The sequence below is a fragment of the Arachis stenosperma genome, chromosome 1, assembly GCF_014773155.1.
Source record: "Arachis stenosperma cultivar V10309 chromosome 1, arast.V10309.gnm1.PFL2, whole genome shotgun sequence".
Lineage (NCBI taxonomy): Eukaryota > Viridiplantae > Streptophyta > Magnoliopsida > Fabales > Fabaceae > Arachis > Arachis stenosperma.
This window is the reverse complement of record NC_080377.1, coordinates 108,479,344-108,497,310: the sequence shown is the minus strand read 5'-3', so window position 1 is coordinate 108,497,310 and position 17,967 is coordinate 108,479,344. Positions and strand designations below refer to the sequence as shown.

Genomic DNA, 17,967 nt, shown 5'->3' with positions numbered 1-17,967 from the left:
TGATGACCCGTCATCAGTTGGTGGGGATCCTGTGGGGTCCACAGATCCTGAGGGGTCAAGGACTTCTCATCCATGCTCCATTTAGGCGTGCAAAACGCCCTTAGAGTGCAATTCTGGCGTTAAACACCAGATTGTAGCCTGTTTCTGGCGTTTAACGCCAACTCTTCTTCCCTTTCTGGTGTTTAACGCCAACTTGGTGCTTTGTTCTGGCGTTAAACGCCAGCTTGTTGCTTCTTTCTGGTGTTAAATGCCTGAACTGGTGCCAGACTGGGCGTTTAACGCCCATTCTGCTACTCTTACTGGCGTTTAAACGCCAATAAGTCTGTCCTCCAGGGTGTGCTATTTTTGATGCTGGTTTTGATTCTGCTTTAATTCTGCAGCTATTTTTATGACTCCACATGATCATCAACCTAAAGAAAACATGAAATAACAATGAAAAATGAAATGAAAAAGTAATTAACATAGATAAATAAGATTGGGTTGCCTCCCAATAAGCGATTCTTTACTGTCAATAGCTTGACATTATTGAGCTCTATAGTTTGCAATGTTTGTAAACCACAGAGCTTCCTGAATGGCAAACAATTGCTCATCTGGAAAGGTTTCAGAGATCTCAGTAGGAGGGAGGGACGCTTCTGCTACTGGTTCTATCTGGGACAGGTAATCAGCTACTTGGTTCTTTGTCCCTTTTCTGTCTCTTATTTCTATATCAAACTCTTACAGTAGCAATACCCATCTTATGAGTCTGGGTTTTGAATCCTGCTTTGTGAGGAGATATTTTAGAGCAGCATGGTCAGTGTACACAATCACTTTTGATCCTACTAAATAAGATCTGAACTTGTCAATGGCAAAAACCACGGCAAGCAACTCTTTTTCTGTGGTTGTGTAATTCTTCTATGGGTCATTTAAAACACGACTAGCATAATAAATGACATGCAGAAGCTTGTCATGCCTCTGTCCCAATACTGCACCAATAGAATGGTCACTGGCATCACACATTAGTTCAAATGGTAATGTCCAGTCTGGTGTAGAAATGACTGGTGATGTGACCAGCTTAGCTTTCAGAGTCTCAAACGCCTGAAGGCACTCTGTGTCAAACACAAAGGGTGTATCAACAACTAGCATATTGCTCAGAGGTTTTGCAATTTTTGAAAAATCCTTCATAAACCTCCTATAGAATCCTGCATGCCCCAGAAAGGTTCTGATTGCCTTAACATTGGCAGGTGGTGATAATTTTTCAATTACCTCTACTTTAACTTGATCCACCTCTATTCCCTTGTTTGAAATTTTGTACCCAAGGACAATTCCTTCAGTCACCATAAAGTGACATTTCTCCCAGTTTAAAACCAGGTTGGTCTCTTGGCACCTTTTTAGAACAAGTGCTAGATGGTCAAGGCAGAAGGTGAATGAGTCTCCAAATACTGAGAAGTCATCCATGAAGACTTCCATAATTTTCTCTTCCATATCAGAGAAGATAGAGAGCATGAACCTCTGAAAGGTTGCAGGTGCATTGCACAGACCAACAGGCATCCTTCTGTAAGCAAATACTCCAGATGGACATGTGAATGCTGTTTTCTCTTAGTCCTGGGGATCTACTGCAATCTGGTTGTAACCTGAATAGCCATCCAAAAAGTAGTAGTAATCATGACCTACTAGTCTCTCTAGCATCTGGTCTATGAATGGTAAAGAAAAATGATCCTTTCTGGTCACTGTATTGAGCCTTCTGTAATCAATACACATGCGCCACCTTGTAACTATTCTTGTAGGAACCAGTTCATTCTTTTCATTATGAACAACTGTCATGCCTCCCTTCTTAGGAATGACTTGGACAGGGCTCACCCAGGGGCTATCAGAAATAGGATAAATAATCCCAGCCTCTAGTAATTTAGTGACCTCTTTCTGCACCACCTCCTTCATGGCTGGATTTAGCCACCTCTGGGGTTGAACCACTGGCTTAGCATCATCCTCCAATAGGATCTTGTGCATGCATCTGGCTGGGCTAATGCCCTTAAGATCACTTATGGACCACCCAAGAGTTGTCTTGTGTGTCCTTAGCACCTGAATTAGTACTTTCTCTTCCTGTGGCTCTAAAGCAGAGCTTATGATTACAGGAAAAGTGTCACCTTCTCCCAAAAATGCATATTTCAGGGATGGTGGTAGTGGTTTGAGCTCGGGTTTAGGAGGTTTCTCTTCTTCCTGAAGAGTTTTCAGAGGTTCTTTTATTTCCTCTGGTTCCTCCAGATGAGGCTGAATATCTTTAAAGATGTTCTCTAGCTCTGATTCGAGACTCTCAGCCATATTGATCTCATCTACCAGAGAGTCAATAATATCAACGCTCATGCAGTCTTCTGATGTGTCTGGATGCTGCATAGCTTTGACAACATTCAACTTAAACTCATCCTCATTGACTCTTAGGGTTACTTCCCCTTTTTGGATGTCAATGAGGGTTCGTCCAGTTGCTAGGAAAGGTCTTCCTAGAATGAGAGTTGCACTCTTGTGCTCCTCCATTTCCAGCACTACAAAGTCAGTGGGAAAAGCAAATGGCCCAACCTTGACAATCATGTCCTCAATTATGCCTGATGGGACTTTAATTGAGCCATCAGTAAGTTAGAGACACATTCGGGTTAGTTTGACTTCTTCAATCAAACCAAGCTTTCTGATAGTGGATACAGGTATTAGGTTGATACTTGCCCCAAGATCACACAAAGCTGTCTTAGTACAAGTACCCTCTAATGTGCATAGTATCATAAAGCTTCCAGGATCTTTAAGCTTCTCTGGTAAGCTTTTTAAAATGACTGCACTGCATTCTTCAGTGAGGAAGACTTTTTCAATCTCCCTCCAATCCTTCTTATGACTTAAGATCTCTTTCATGAGCTTAGCATAAGAGGGTATCTGCTCAAATGCCTTTACAAATGGAATCTTGATTTCGAGAGTCCTGAGAGAGTCTGCAAAGCGGGCAAATTGTTTATCCTGTTCTGCTTGGTGGAGTTTCTGAGGATAAGGCATATTGGCTTTATATTCTTCAACCTTAGTTGCTGTAGGCTTATTTCCTATAGAGGTGGTTGGAGAAGCCTTCTTGAGGGGGTTACTATCAGCACTTGTGGGTGTCTGATCCCTTATTGGCATTTGAACGCCAGGATTGGGGGTTGAATGGGCGTTTAACGCCAGATTCCCACCCTTTTCCGGCATTTGAACGCCAAAATTGGGCATCCACTGGGCGTTTAACGCCAACTTTTCACATTTTTCTGGCGTTTGAACGCTAGAATTATTCCTCTCTGGGCTCTTACTATCCTCAGAGAGATTTTGTGCAGTGGTCTGCTCATACTCTATTAGTTGTTCCTTCCTTGACTTTTTGCTACCTTGAGTTGAGACATTTAATGTCTTCCCATTCCTTAATTGAACAGCTTGGCATTCTTCTGTTATTTGTTTGGATAACTGCTGTTTTGTCTGATTCAATTATTTTTCCATACTCTGGTTAGCATATTTGGTTTCTTGTAGGGTCTCCTTGAATTCTGATAATTGTTTTGTTATGGAAAATAGTTGTTGATTGAGTTCAGCAACTTGTTCTAGAGGACTAAGTTCAGTGGATACTGTCTTAGCTTCTTCTTTCATGGAGGACTCATTACTTAAGTACAGATGCTGATTTCTTGCAACCATATCTATAAGCTCTTGAGCCTCTTCAATAGTCTTCCTCATGTGTATAGATCCACCAGCAGAGTGGTCTAGGGATAGCTGGGCCTTTTCTGTAAGCCCATAGTAGAAGATGTCTAACTGTACCCATTCTGAAACATTTCAGAGGGACATTTCCTTAGCATCTCTCTGTACCTCTCCCAGGTATCATAAAAAAGTTCATTATCCTCTTGTTTAAAGCCTTGGATGTCCAACCTTAGCTGTGTCATCCTTTTTGGAGGGAAATATTGATTCAGGAATTTGTCTGATAACTGTTTCCATGTTTGTATGCTTGCTTTGGGTTGGTTATTTAACCACCTCTTAGCTTGATCTTTTACGGCAAATGGAAACAGTAATAATCTGTAGACATCCTGATCTACTTCCTTATCATGTACTGTGTCAGCAATTTATAAGAACTATGCCAGAAACTCAGTAGGTTCTTCCTGTGGAAGACCGGAATACTGGCAATTTTGCTGCACCATGATAATGAGTTGAGGATTTAACTCAAAACTGCTGGCCTTGATGGAGGGTATACAGATACTACTCCCATATGAAGCAGTAGTGGGGTTAGCATATGACCCCAGAGTCCTTCTGGATTGTTTATTTTCACTTAGGTCCATGATGGAGAAAGGGAGATGATATGAATTTTTTTTAAATACCGATATTAAAATAAGGTAAAATAGAATAAATGAAAAATAAAATAAAAAATTTGAAAATTAGAAAAATAAATAAAGGAAAATTCAAAACTAAAATAATTAATTAATTAAAAAGATTTTAAAAAATGGGATAAGGATTTTCAAAAAAAAAAGAAGAGAGAGAAAGTGGTTAGGAAGTTTTGAAAAAGATATGTCTTAAAATTAGAGATATTTGTAAGAAAAACAAATAAAAGAGAAGATTTGAAAAAGATATGATTTTTTTGAAAACTTGACAACTAAGATATGATAAGATAAAATTTGAAATTGAAATCTGAAATTTTTATTAAAATTTTTGAAATTTTTGCTTAAAATTAGTTAGGGAAGATATATTTTTTTATTTTTTATTTTTTTTTAATTTTATGATGAAAAAGAAAAACACACAAAAGACACAAGACTTAAAATTTTTAGATCTAATGCTCCTTGTTTTCGAAGATTTGGAGGGAAAACACCAAGGAACATCAAACTTAAAAATTTTAAGATCAAAATACAAGGAAGGCTCAAGAACACTTTGAAGACTTACAAGAACAACAAGAACAAAATTCAAAGACTCAAAGAACTCAAGAACATAAAGAAAGAACACCAAACTTAAAATTTTTAGAAAACCAAAATAAAATTTTTGAAAACTAAAGAAAAATTAACAAGAGAACACCAAACTTAAATTTTGACACAAGATTTAATCAAAGAAAAATTATTTTTGAAAAGAAGATACCAAAAACATAAGCCAACGCTCTAACCAACTGAGTTATGAAAGAAAAAGTATTTTCTTGAAAAATCTTTTTGAACTTTTTGAAAATCACAATAAAAACAAGAAAAGACACAAAGCAAGAAAAACTAAAGATCAAACAAGAAAAATAAACAAGAACAAGTAATGAAAATTATGAAGAAAAATAAGACCATGCAATTCGAAAATTATGAAGGAAATTAAAAACATGCGATTGACATCAAACATAAAATATGAAACTAGACTCAAACAAAAGACTCAAAGAAAAATAAAAAATTAATGAAAAAAAATAATATTTTTGAAAGATTTTTGAAAGGAATAATATAAGATGCAATCCTAGTGACTCAAAAAGATAAATTTTTCCTAATCTAAGTAACAAGATAGACCGTCAGTTGTTCAAACTCGAACAATCCCCGACAACGGCGCCAAAAACTTGGTACACAAAATCGTGATACACAACTTTGTATAGCTGACCAGCAAGTGCACTGGGTCGTCCAAGTAATACCTTACGTGAGTAAGGGTCGATCCCACGGAGATTGCCGGCTTGAAGCAAGCTATGGTTATCTTGTAACTCTTAGTCAGGAGATTAATGATAAAGATGATTTTTGTTTATGAAGAATGAATAACATGAAATAAAAAGTACTCGTGATTCAATAATGAGGAATAGGTTGAGGTTCTGGAGATGCTCTGTTTTCTGAATCTCTGCTTTCCTTCTGTTGTCTTCTTCACGCACGCAAGGTTCCTTCCATGGCAAGCTGTATGTTGGTGGATCACCATTGTCAATGGTTACCATCCATCCTCTCAGTGAAAATGGTCCTCTACGATTTCCTGTATGGCTAATCATCTGTCGGTTCTCACTCGTGCCGAAATAGGATCCATTGATCCTTTTGCACACTGTCACTGCGCTCAACATTTGTGAGTTTGAAGCTCGTCACAGTCACCCCTTCCCAGATCCTACTCGGAATACCACAGACAAGGTTTAGACTTTCCGGATCTCAAGAGTGCTGCCAATTGATTCTAGCTTATACCACGAAGACTCTGGTTTCACGGAATTGAACACTCTATTGTCAGGAGAGGGAATCAAACTCGTGAACCAGGAACCCAAGAGATACACATTCAATCTAAGGTAGAATGGAAGTGGTTGTCAAGCACGCGTTCATAAGTTGAGAATGGTGATGAGTGTCACGGTTCATCACATTTATCATGTTGAAGTGCGAATGAATATCTTAGAATAGAAACAAGCGTGATTGAATAGAAAACAGAAATAATTGCATTAATCCATCAAGACACAGCAGAGCTCCTCACCCCCAACCATGGGGTTTAGAGACTCATGCTGTAGAAGATACAAAGTCAGATGTAAAATGTCATGAGGTACAAAATGAATCTCTAAAAGTAGTTTTTATACAAAACTAGTAACCTAGGTTTACAGAAAATGGGTAAACTAAGATAGATAGTGCAAAAATCCACTTTCGGGGCCCACTTGGTGTGTGTTTGGACTGAGCATTGAAGCTTTCACGTATAGAGGCTATTCCTGGCATTTAACTCCAGCTTTTGTGCCAGTTTGGGTGTTTAACTCCAGCTTTTATGCAGTTCTGACGTTTAACGTCATAATAGGGTAGAAAGTTGGCGTTAAACGCCAGTTTGCGTGATCTCAACTCAAGAAAATTATGGACTATTATATATTGCTGGAAAGCCCAAGATGTCTACTTTCCAACTCAATTAAGAGCGCACTAATTGGACTTCTGTAGCTCCAAAAAATCCATTTCGCGTGAAGGAGGGTCAGAATCCATCAGCATATGTAGTCCTTTTCTAGCCTCTAAATCAGATTTTTGCTCAGGTCCTCAATTTCAGCCAGAAAATACCTGAAATCACAAAAAAACACACAAACTCATAGTAAAGTCCAAAAATATGATTTTTGCATAAAAACTAATAAAAATATAGTAAAAAGTGAATAAAACATACTAAAAACTATGTAAAAATAATGCCAAAAAGCGTATAAATTATCCGCTCATCAATAGTCATCAACCACAACCAAACCATAGTATTTTCTTCCTAGACTTTGAGTCCTAGTGGAATAAAAAAGATCAATGTGTAACAAGTTCAAAGGTCTTTTAGTTGAGATATCTTCCTTTAACTTGAAAGAACATTTGGTTTGTTTACCCATTTGACAAGTATCACAAGTAATGTCTTTGTCAAATTTAATTTTAGGAAGACCCCTAACTAATTTTTATTTTTTACAAACTTGGAGATTTAAACCATGCTTGCATGTCCTAATCTCTTATGCCATAAGTATTTTTTAGAATCTATGGTGATAAAGCAAGTTACATTTTGATCTCTAAGTTCCTCTAAAGTGAGACCATATACATTATCGTACCTTTTTGTAACAAACAAAATATGACCTAAAATTTTATTTATGATCAAGCATTCAGCCTTTTTGAAGTGAGCTAATATTCCAAATCACAAAATTGACTAATACTAAGAAGATTATGTTTCAATCTATCAACCAAGAAAATATTGTCTATGAAAGTAGAGAAATTCTTATCCACTTTTCTAACAGAAATAATCTTACCCTTTCCACCATCACCGAAAGTTATGCAACTTCCATCATACTTGTTGATTTTGATGAAGAACGTAGACTTTCGATCATATGCTTTGAACATCCACTATTTAGATACCACATGTCTTTTTTTTATGGATGCAAGGCAAATCTGCACAAAACTTCAAAAGATCTTAGGTATCCAAATAAATTTGTATCTTTTGATGTTAATCCACCTTAATTGCCTAAGTGCATTGAAGTCATTTACCACTTTATATACTTTGTTTCCTACTTTTCTTTCAACAATAAAACATTGATAAGATGAATGACCATCTTTTTTGTAATTGTGACAATAATTTTCTTTTGCATATTTTTATAGTGATTTAATGTTTGTAATTTTTTGGTTCTTGAAGTTGATGCTTCAGTCTGAATAAGTGATCTTTCAAAAGCTGCATCACTTTCATTAAAGTAACTCAAATCAAATTTTTCAAATGAGGGTTTGATTCTTGAGGTTGATGCCTTGGTTTTAATAAATAATTTTTCAAAAACTACATCATTTTGGTAACATAATCTCAATTAGATTTTTCAAACAATGGTTTTTGATTAGCTAGCGATTTATCTAAGTTGTTGAAATTTTGTGTAAATTCAGCTAAATCATGATTTAGACCTCTAATCGCCTTATGTAATCTATCATTTTTTGCAATAAGATCAAGTGAATCATTGACCAAACATTTACCTTTAAACTTTTTAATTTTAGACTTAAAAAATCTATTTTCTTCAACTAACTCAGAAACACTTTTTGGTTTCCTTCGCCTTTTCTTTTAGAAAATTATTTTCTTTTATTTTAGAAAATCATTTTCTATTCTTAAGGCATCATTTTTAGCTGTGCATTTATTATATTTTTCTTAAATATTTTTAACATGAGTAATTAAGTCATCAATCATCAAATATAAGTTTTCATTGGATAAATCAAAATAGTTTACCCCTTCCAATCATACTTGGTTAAACATGAAGCACATCTGAGCATCGTATTCAAATTTTTCTTCATCATCGAAGTCATTCTCAAGATCTTTCCATGATACCATTAGCACTTGCTTTTTGTCTTTTTTTTTTATTATTTTGTCCTCCTTTTTGAGTTTAGGATAATCATACTTGAAGTGACCAACTTCTTTGCAGTGATGGCATATGACCTTGCTAAAATCCCTTTTGTGCTCTTTTGAACTTGAACCTTTGCTTTTTTCTTTGCCTCTCATTAGTATTCTAAACCTCCTAGCAAAAAATACAATTTTATTATCTGAAAAACTATCATTGGAATCATCTTACAATGACTCAACTTTTGATTTTAGGACCACTCCTTTTCTTTTTGTGTCTTGGTTGATATGTGTAGTTTCATATGCAAGTAATTTTCCTCTCAACTCATCATATGTTAGTGGACTCAGATTATTGCTCTTGGCTATCATAGTTGCCTTGTTTCCACTCTTTTATGAGACTTTTAAGTACTTTCTTCAAAAATATTTGTTTAGTGTGGGTCACTCCCATAGCACCCAAGCTATTTATGATGATCGAGAATATCTCGAACATCTCATCAATGGTTTCTCCTTCCTTCATGGAAAACATTTCATATTATTTTCGCAACATATCTATCCTAGTTTTTTTTACTTGTTTGGTACCTTCGTGAGGACTTGGAGTTTATCTCAAATCTCTTTTTCATCTTGCATCTAGATAGCTTCCGATCTGATAGCACAGTATATCATGTTGATGGCTTTGGCATTTAACTCCACTTTCTTTTTGTCTTTTTCGTTCCATTCGGCTTCTTCTTTTGGAGTCACCACTCCTTCAGCACTTGTCTTGGTTGAAATTTGAGGACCATTTACAATGATCTTTCATATATATAGTCAATGGATTACACAAAGATTCACATCCTTTCCTTCCAGTATGTGTAATTCTTGCAATTAAAAAAATGTGGCCTATTATTGGATGACGCTCAGTGAACGTGTAAGCCACAGTATTTGCACCCATGTTATTTGCTATTGGATCTTTTTTCCAAGCTATGAAGCTTGATTCTTGAGACCTAACTCTTGATACCAATTGAAGGTTCTTTATGGCTTAGAGAAAGGGAGTTGAATCTATGGCTTTCTTTTAAAATTGACCAATTAATCCTCAAATCAGAAAATAAAACTGTACTTCTATTCAGATACAAGATACAAGATACAAAACAGAAATACAATCAAAAGAGATATGACATAAATCTTGACTTTTCTCTCTAAGTTACCTCTCTTTGCCTTTTCTCTCAATGATTTTTTCTTTATGCCTCACATATATGGCTTTTTCATTGAAGTAAAATAACGAAAGATGAAATATAGAAACTGAATATTTAATGATCAACTATGAAGGAGATGATGTAGAACAGCTCAAAAGCTATAAGTTTGACCCGTTTCTGAGTTCTCAAATGTAGCTTTTCATCTTGATGAAATGCTTTCTTTAGTGTAGGTGCAATGCTTCCAAGACTTCAAACTTTGAGTTGTGAGAATTCTCTGAAATTAGAATTTGGATTCTCTCTCCTCGAGCAAACTGAAGTTGATTTTTTCTTTTTGTATGGAATAAGGTTGCCAAGGCTAGGTTTTATTGAACTGAGTTAACACATTGAACCTTGAACTAAATGAAGTCTTTTTCTTTTTTTCATAAATCAGATCAAAAAATCAGGGATTAAGATCAGAGTTAAACTGCGCAGAAGAGAGATGAGCAGCAACAACTTCATTGATTTGGGTTCCTCGATGAGTTTGCTAAATCCAAACTTTTAATCTTATGCTTTAACTCCAAATTTAAATGTCAACCATTGATTTACACTAAAAGAAAGTAGTATCCACTTTCTTTTTGTTACCCGAAATGCATGTACAGAAAGAAATTGAATTCAACAAATAATTAACTTGCATGATAATGAAAACCTTTTACCTTTTTTTTTTCTGATTATATTTGATTTAAGCATTTTAATTTTGGCTCCATTAAGTTGACATTACCTTTAAAATTTTGCTTTTTCTTCTTTCTTCTTCGATATTTGATCGAAAGATAAACTCCCTATTTTTTCTCTGTACTTTACCCGAATTAATAAAGTTTTACCAGCAACAAGATTTTTTTTCCTTTTTCATGAAGGCAATGTGTTGGACTATGAGTTTGGTCCAAATAGCTATGATTCAGACACTTGGTTTTTTTATTGTTTAGGCTACACAAATAATTTTTGGGCCTGCTACACTAGTATAGGGATTAAATACAAATTGAACTTTTAACCTAACCAAATATAATGTTTATCATCATTTATTTTATTAATTGGTTATTTTTAAAAAAATTATAATATTATATGTTTATCTAATATAATTTAAATTTTATAAACACTAAATGGTACAATATTGGATATTATAATATTTGAGAGTATTATTTTTTATTTTAATTTTTTTAATTAAGAAACAAAACATTAGTTAGGTATCCTTATTTTAAAAATTAAATAGCAAAAAAGAAAAAGAATTTAATTAGTATTTATCAATTTTACAATCGTAACAAATTTTATAATCAGAAACCTGAAAATATATTTTAAATAATTGCTTGTTGAATTATTCTTTCATTTAAAAGAAAAAAGTACATTAGAAAGAATTAAAAAAAATTGAAAATGTGTGATAATAACTGAGTTGTTGACAATCTTTCTTTTAATTTATACATGAACTAATTTCTATTTTTGGATAACGTGGTGGTTCACAAAAAAACACTTAGGAGTAACTACTATCATTTTTTGCCTTACATGGAAGTAGAAACTAAATTTCCAAGCAACTGAAACCGGTAATAAGTAATAACAACAGTGAACAATCCAACATTAACTGATGACGCAGTAGTTTAGATTACCCTTTTCAGATTAACTACTTTACTCAATTCAGCAAACAGCAAAAGAACAAGCTTATGTATGTACCTAACTAACATCGAGATCTAAATAGATCTGTTTAATTTTCTGATTTTGTTCTTGTTGTTGTTGAGATGCCAGGCCCTGGTGCTCACATGATGTATGCCATGGGTTCTGGCTTGGCTCTAACACTGTCTCCAATGGAAGATTCAGCCCTCACCACACACTCACATACACCATCAACGCCTTCTTCGGACCGGACATCGGTTCTTTCTCGGAGTGGCTTGGGTCACTCTTTGGTGGACCTGCTGATGCTGTTGGATCTGCCATGGCCACTCTCATCCACCATCCTTTGTTCTATGTTGTTATATTGGGACTCCCTCTTTGTGTTCTCTACTCCAGGGTGTCATCTTATCTTGTTCACAATCACCTTCTTGATTCTGTTTCAAGGGTCAGTCACTCTCTAGTTCTACCAAGTGATGAGGATTGAGGTGAATAGTGATTTGAGTTTATGATGATGTTTCTTACTTTGTAGCAGGTTCCCCTCACAAGGATGCAATGCTTTTTGTTGATTTCAGCTGCTTCTTTCACCCACTTCTTCCTAGATCATCTCTTTGAGGTAATTATTCTTTTCTCTAAACATCATTAATTGTCCATATTTTAACGTTTGAGAGACAAAAAGATCAACCCAAATAACTCAAACTTATTTTATTTAGCGTTTATTAATTGTCACTAAAAAAAATAAATTTAAACTATTTAGACTGATTTTATGGATATAACTTAAGCTTTTTAAAAGAGATAGTTGTACGAAAATCTCGACCCAAAGCTTTGGCTTAGGCTTCGGAGGTATAAAGCCTGTCATATACAGCAGGAATTGCTTTATTTCTGGGTTGAATACCATTGTCACTCAACTTTGGCCTATTCTTTAGTTCACTCTCCTCCACCCGAAAAGATGTCTCTAACTACTTAGATCCTTGACAGCTACATAAAGCGATTAATGTAGGAATTTTATTGAAATGAGAACATATGCATAGCTACATATTAAGAAAAATATATATTCTGTCTCTACTTGAATCAAAATCACATTACAAGCCAAGGATATATAATAAGAAAGTGAGTCTAATACTTGGTATAACCCCCCTAAAAAAAATTATACAGAAACAATATTATATCAAAATTGCGTAATTATTTAATCTCTACGTATATGAAAGAGACATCTGCTAAATTGATCATGCATCTTGTACCTAGTAGAAGCAAGATGTGTCTAAAGCAGCAAGATTACGTAGTTACGTCAGTATGCTATAAAACTAGGAAGAATAATTAATTATTTTAAAGGATGTCATAACATTACAAGCATCTACTCTTCTACTATTTCATTTAGTGTTTCCAACAGCATGCTTAGAAATATTTCAAGACACTAGTCAGAGTACATGATGATGGCCAAAGTGACTGAGAATATTGAACCAATTTGGAAAGTTAAAAGGAAATGGTGACATAAATCAATTCATTGTTATAATTCATATTATTAATTAATAGATATACGGATTTATTATCAAATATTTGCAACACCAAATAAAATTGTAAAAGATAACTATATACATATCTCTAAAGCTCATGATTCTAAGTGGTTAAAGAAAAATATTTGTACGAGGTGAAAACTCGGGTGCAGTCGACTTCACGTGAAGTTGATAGCTAAAAACCGTTAGATATTTCACGTGAAGTTGACTGCACTTGAGTTTCCACTTTTGTACGAAGGTTGGTATTCGAAAACACATGTCCTGTCTAATTTTTTTCAGAGGTGATACGTGATTAATCTGTTAGCTGTCAAAAAAATTAGATGACAGTATAAATCTTTTCCTTATAATATGTATATATAGCAATTAGGTCTTAACCATTAAAACTCAGATCATAAGAATCCTACACGATTATTTTATCTGATTAGGCTTCAAAGCCAAATGATACATTGACATCTAAAACTCAAAATAGATCACTCAATTATTTCATGAGCTTACAAGCATATAAAACTTAAACATTATTTGACAATGACAAAAACCAGCAATCAATAATAGAAGCCCACCATGAAAAATTCAAACATTAATTACTCTTTATGCCCCTTGGTGATTGAGATTGAACAAATATTATTATATTAATTATCTTCAAAATCATATATAGGAGAATGGGAAAACAGCAACCTATACTTGGATTTTGAGCACTGGCTGGTGGGAAAGTAGGGCACCAAACTACCCAGATGCAGTTATTGTAGTCTCCATCTTATGTGCTTCCTTAATTGGCGGCTTTTTCTACCTCAACAGGTTCTCACTTTTGCAACTTTCCTTTGTACCATTACGCTTTCTTTTAGTTAGAATAAGAAACAGAAAATAATTTTTAACCGTCACTCTAAAAACATTTATATGTCTCCATCTTTGTTTTTTATTGTCTTAACTTCCAAAATTTGCTTAAATAGCTTGGTCTTAACATATATTCTCCGTATTCAATTGGCAAGCAGAGCAAATGCCACAAACTCCATAAAGAACAAGTCATACCAATCAATGCTACTTATCCTGTCAGTAGCTTCCTTGTACTGCCTATGGTGTGCAATCCAGATATACTGGATCAGTCCTCGCCGGCCGGCCGTTGGCGAAGAGGCTGATCTCGGTGTTCTTGTGTTCTTAGCTGTATATTTCTTTCTGCCTTATGGTTTGTGTATCATGTCAATGCACCCAAAAGAGCTTGACTCTAATCAAATTCCACTTTAATAGTTTCTACTGCTCTCATTGCAAGAGAACCAGTGAAGCATAAATTTCTTGTCATTGATAGAATCAGGGTATTTTGACCTTGGTTATTTCCGTGCTTGTATAAATGTAATTGTAAACTGTTTCAAATAAAGCTTTTTGTCTTGACAAATATATGTATATGAAATTTTGGCTGAACTTATATGAAGGGCAAATTCAGGTTGTCCTTGCTGTAGAATAACTCCTATGGTCATTCAATTTGTTAAAACTTGATTCTTAACTCTCAATGTTTCTATCATCTCTTTATACTTACAATAATCAAGTTTAGTGAAGGGTAAAGATTATAACAGGTCATTACTTTCTCCTAGTATTAGGGTAAATAATTCTGTGGCAACCTTTTTTCACCCAGAGGTCCAAAACTATGATGTAAAACAATATAAATAACAAATGCTAAGAGAACAAATTCAACAAAAACAAGAAAACCTTATTCCACTAAATAGAATTGACAACATGGATCAAACGATGCGATTGAGTCCTATGATATATCATATTTACATTGAAATTGTTTAGGCATAGAAACTGATCTTTTAGGTCCCTAAGGAGCTGAATTGATGAATGCAATGCCTACATAAAATTTTGGTGTATATATGATTATGATGTTTGCTTGCATTGCAAGTTAGTAAAAGAAAAACAGCTTAAAGTTTTTACCATCGTTGATATGAAGATGCATCCGGGGATCCTCGTTGGTATGCAAATTCATCGTTCTCCGTCAGATGAATTTCTCCATCAAGAATAGCAACCTTACCATGTCTCCATGACTGCACACAAAATCTCTCCTTTATTTTTCTTTAATCAACATGTAATGACATTTATGACTATGTTATACGTGTAGAACAACAGAGAAATAGGCAATACATATAACTATAAGTACCTAATACGAAAATCCTTTGATATTCTGATTCAAAAATATTATTTATACACTTAAAATAAATGATCAAATTAATTATCATGTATTTTTGTTATTATAATTGTCTTTTTAATTATTTCTATAATTAAGGTCTTTTATTTAGAGAAAAAATATGTAAAAGAAATAGCATGTCACCTCACGTTAAAGAATTTAAGTTAAAAACTCTTTTTTAGCATGTTAAACAAAAATAAATAGGCAAATAAATGAAAGAAGATATAGGTCTTCGTAAATTCTTGCTTTCTTGTAGTCTTTTTGCCTTGAAAAAAAAAAATCAAGGATTCGTTTTTAAGGTGTTTTTTTCCGAACTTCTTTCTCCCACTTTTTTGGATTAGCATCAAAATATTTTAGTTCGATACTTGTTTGGGCGATCAGCCCATAGAACAAAAATTTTCCTTCAAAAATATATGATCCAATTTTCAACATTTAAAAAAAAAGAATAAATCATATTTTTTATTTTTAATTGCATTCTTTTTTAAAAATATCTCTAACATTTAGTTATATTTAATTTTGTCTTTAATATTTTTAATTTATGTCAAAATTATTCTTAGATATTAACTCCATATAAGATGTTAAGGATAAAACTAAAACCTTGGAATAATTTTGACGCAAATGGTAAATATTAGTGACAAAACTAATGAAATTAAATAATATGGCTTATGGATATTTTTAAAAAGAGTAATGCTACGCATCCAAATATTTTTATAAATCAAATTCACCCAAATTAAATAATAAGATTTGGAATAATACTAGCCATAATTAATTTTTGTTATTTTAAACCAACTTAATTAGACTTAATTAACAAAAAAATTTAAATGTATAATATTACTTTTTTTAAGAAACCACAAATATTAAAAATAAAAAATATACTTTACTCATTCAAAAAAGTTTCCTTTCTATTTCAAGAAGGGATCTGCATTATTCTCTCTTTACTTTTTGGTTTTAGTCAATATAATCTTATAATTAATTTTTTTATAGAATTTTTCATAATAAATTTTCATACCCAGTCCTTACTCTTGTACATTTGAACATATGAAATATGGTATAGGTTAATATTTTTTTGTTATCAATGTTAGTCACTAAATTTTTTTCTTTTTTTTTAGGAAATGATGAAAATTAGCCGTGTTTAAAATACTTATGATTTATTAGGAATCTTAATATCTTATAATTTTTTATTCGTTGACACTAATATTATTTGAAAAAGTTATGTTAGTTTTCAAATATACCTTCAGATGGTTTTTTTAGTTTTTATTTATATATTTCAGTTCCCCTTGACTGGTAACAAGTCACATCTCTCACAAGGGCTACATGAATACTGCTTAGGTGGTAGAACACGCAAGTGATTATGGCTATGTCACGAATTTCCCTTCAAAATTCATGGCACCATGAACCCCTGCATCTGCATGCTTCTCCTTTTCCAATTAAAATCTACCTAATTAATCATCCAAAGTCATTTGCCTACAAAATTCAACCAAATCTAGCAACTTATACATCCTGTTTTATTGCATTGTTGACACAAATTAAAATAGGTGGTTAGGCGGGTCCGTGTGGATGTTGAAACTTGTACGAGAAACAAAAATAAATAATGTTTGTATTATTTGTTATGAATATATACATATATTTATTTTGTAAGTCTTAAAACCTTTTTTAATAGTACGAGATTTAATCCAAAAATACATCAGATAAACAAATATACATAGTTATCTTTAACAAGATAGGCCAAGTAAGTTTTTGAGTAATAAAGAGAACATATACAAATAATAAAATTAAGAAAAATAGATAAAAATACACATAAATTTTTATATAATAGACAGATGTATACTCTAATTTTGTAATAAATTATACGTACATACTAATATCATGTTTCGTTGTTATTTATATTTTTTTGTCACCTAAGTAATTTTTTCTGTGATAACAACTACTAAGTAGCACTTTATTGTGTGATGTGGTGATAGAAGAAAATTGTCCGTAAAAATTTTCATAAAAATATTGCGTTGCAAGTATAGTTCTAAACCAACAAGTTATTCTCAATCAACGTTTAATTTATTTGTTACTTAAACAAACCCAATAAAATTAAGCGAAGTATTTAAACCTCGGGTCGTCTCTCAAAGAAATTGCAGGGAAGTGTACTTAATATTGGTTATGAAAAAACATTTTTGGGTTTTTGAATTAAGAGACAAGAAAGTAAAATGGCAAAAATTAAACTAATAACTAAGAAAGGTCCTAGCAAGGATTGAGAATTATAATTCCTATCCTCATTATCATCATCAATTGTGATGGTAATTGCCTTTTGCTTTCACTTAGTTAATCTCTAACAATGAAGGAAAGTCAAGTGAGCAAAATCAATTTCACTTCACAAGTCCTAATCAATGACTATATTTAGTAAAGTCTAAGCCAACTAGTAATTGTCAATCACCAATCAACAAAAGAATTTTGATAACTCAAGAGTCTCTAATTGATCAATCCAAGTTAAGAACATAAAAATCTATTTTAAAATCCAACCAAACATTTTATCAAATATTTGGAAGGCACAAAATAAAACTATAGAAAATTAATAAAAGAATGTAAAATCTAAGACTAACAAATGCAAGGAATCAATAATCAACAATTAAAGAAAGAAACAATAAACATGAAATACCTCAAATTGCATTAAAAAGGAATTGAATCTAACAAGAAGAGTTCATAAACTAAATTGGAAAAATAAAAAAAAATCAACAAGAGAAGATAACTAAAATACTAGAACAATAAAGGGTAGAAGAAAACTAAA

At 33.1% G+C, this 17,967-nt stretch overlaps 1 pseudogene; it reads left to right on the top strand.

Annotated features, from left to right (window-relative positions):
• The first annotated feature begins 11,477 nt into the window (after positions 1–11,477).
• Positions 11,478–15,163, top strand: LOC130939118 (uncharacterized; annotated as a pseudogene).
• Positions 15,164–17,967: the final 2,804 nt, after the last annotated feature.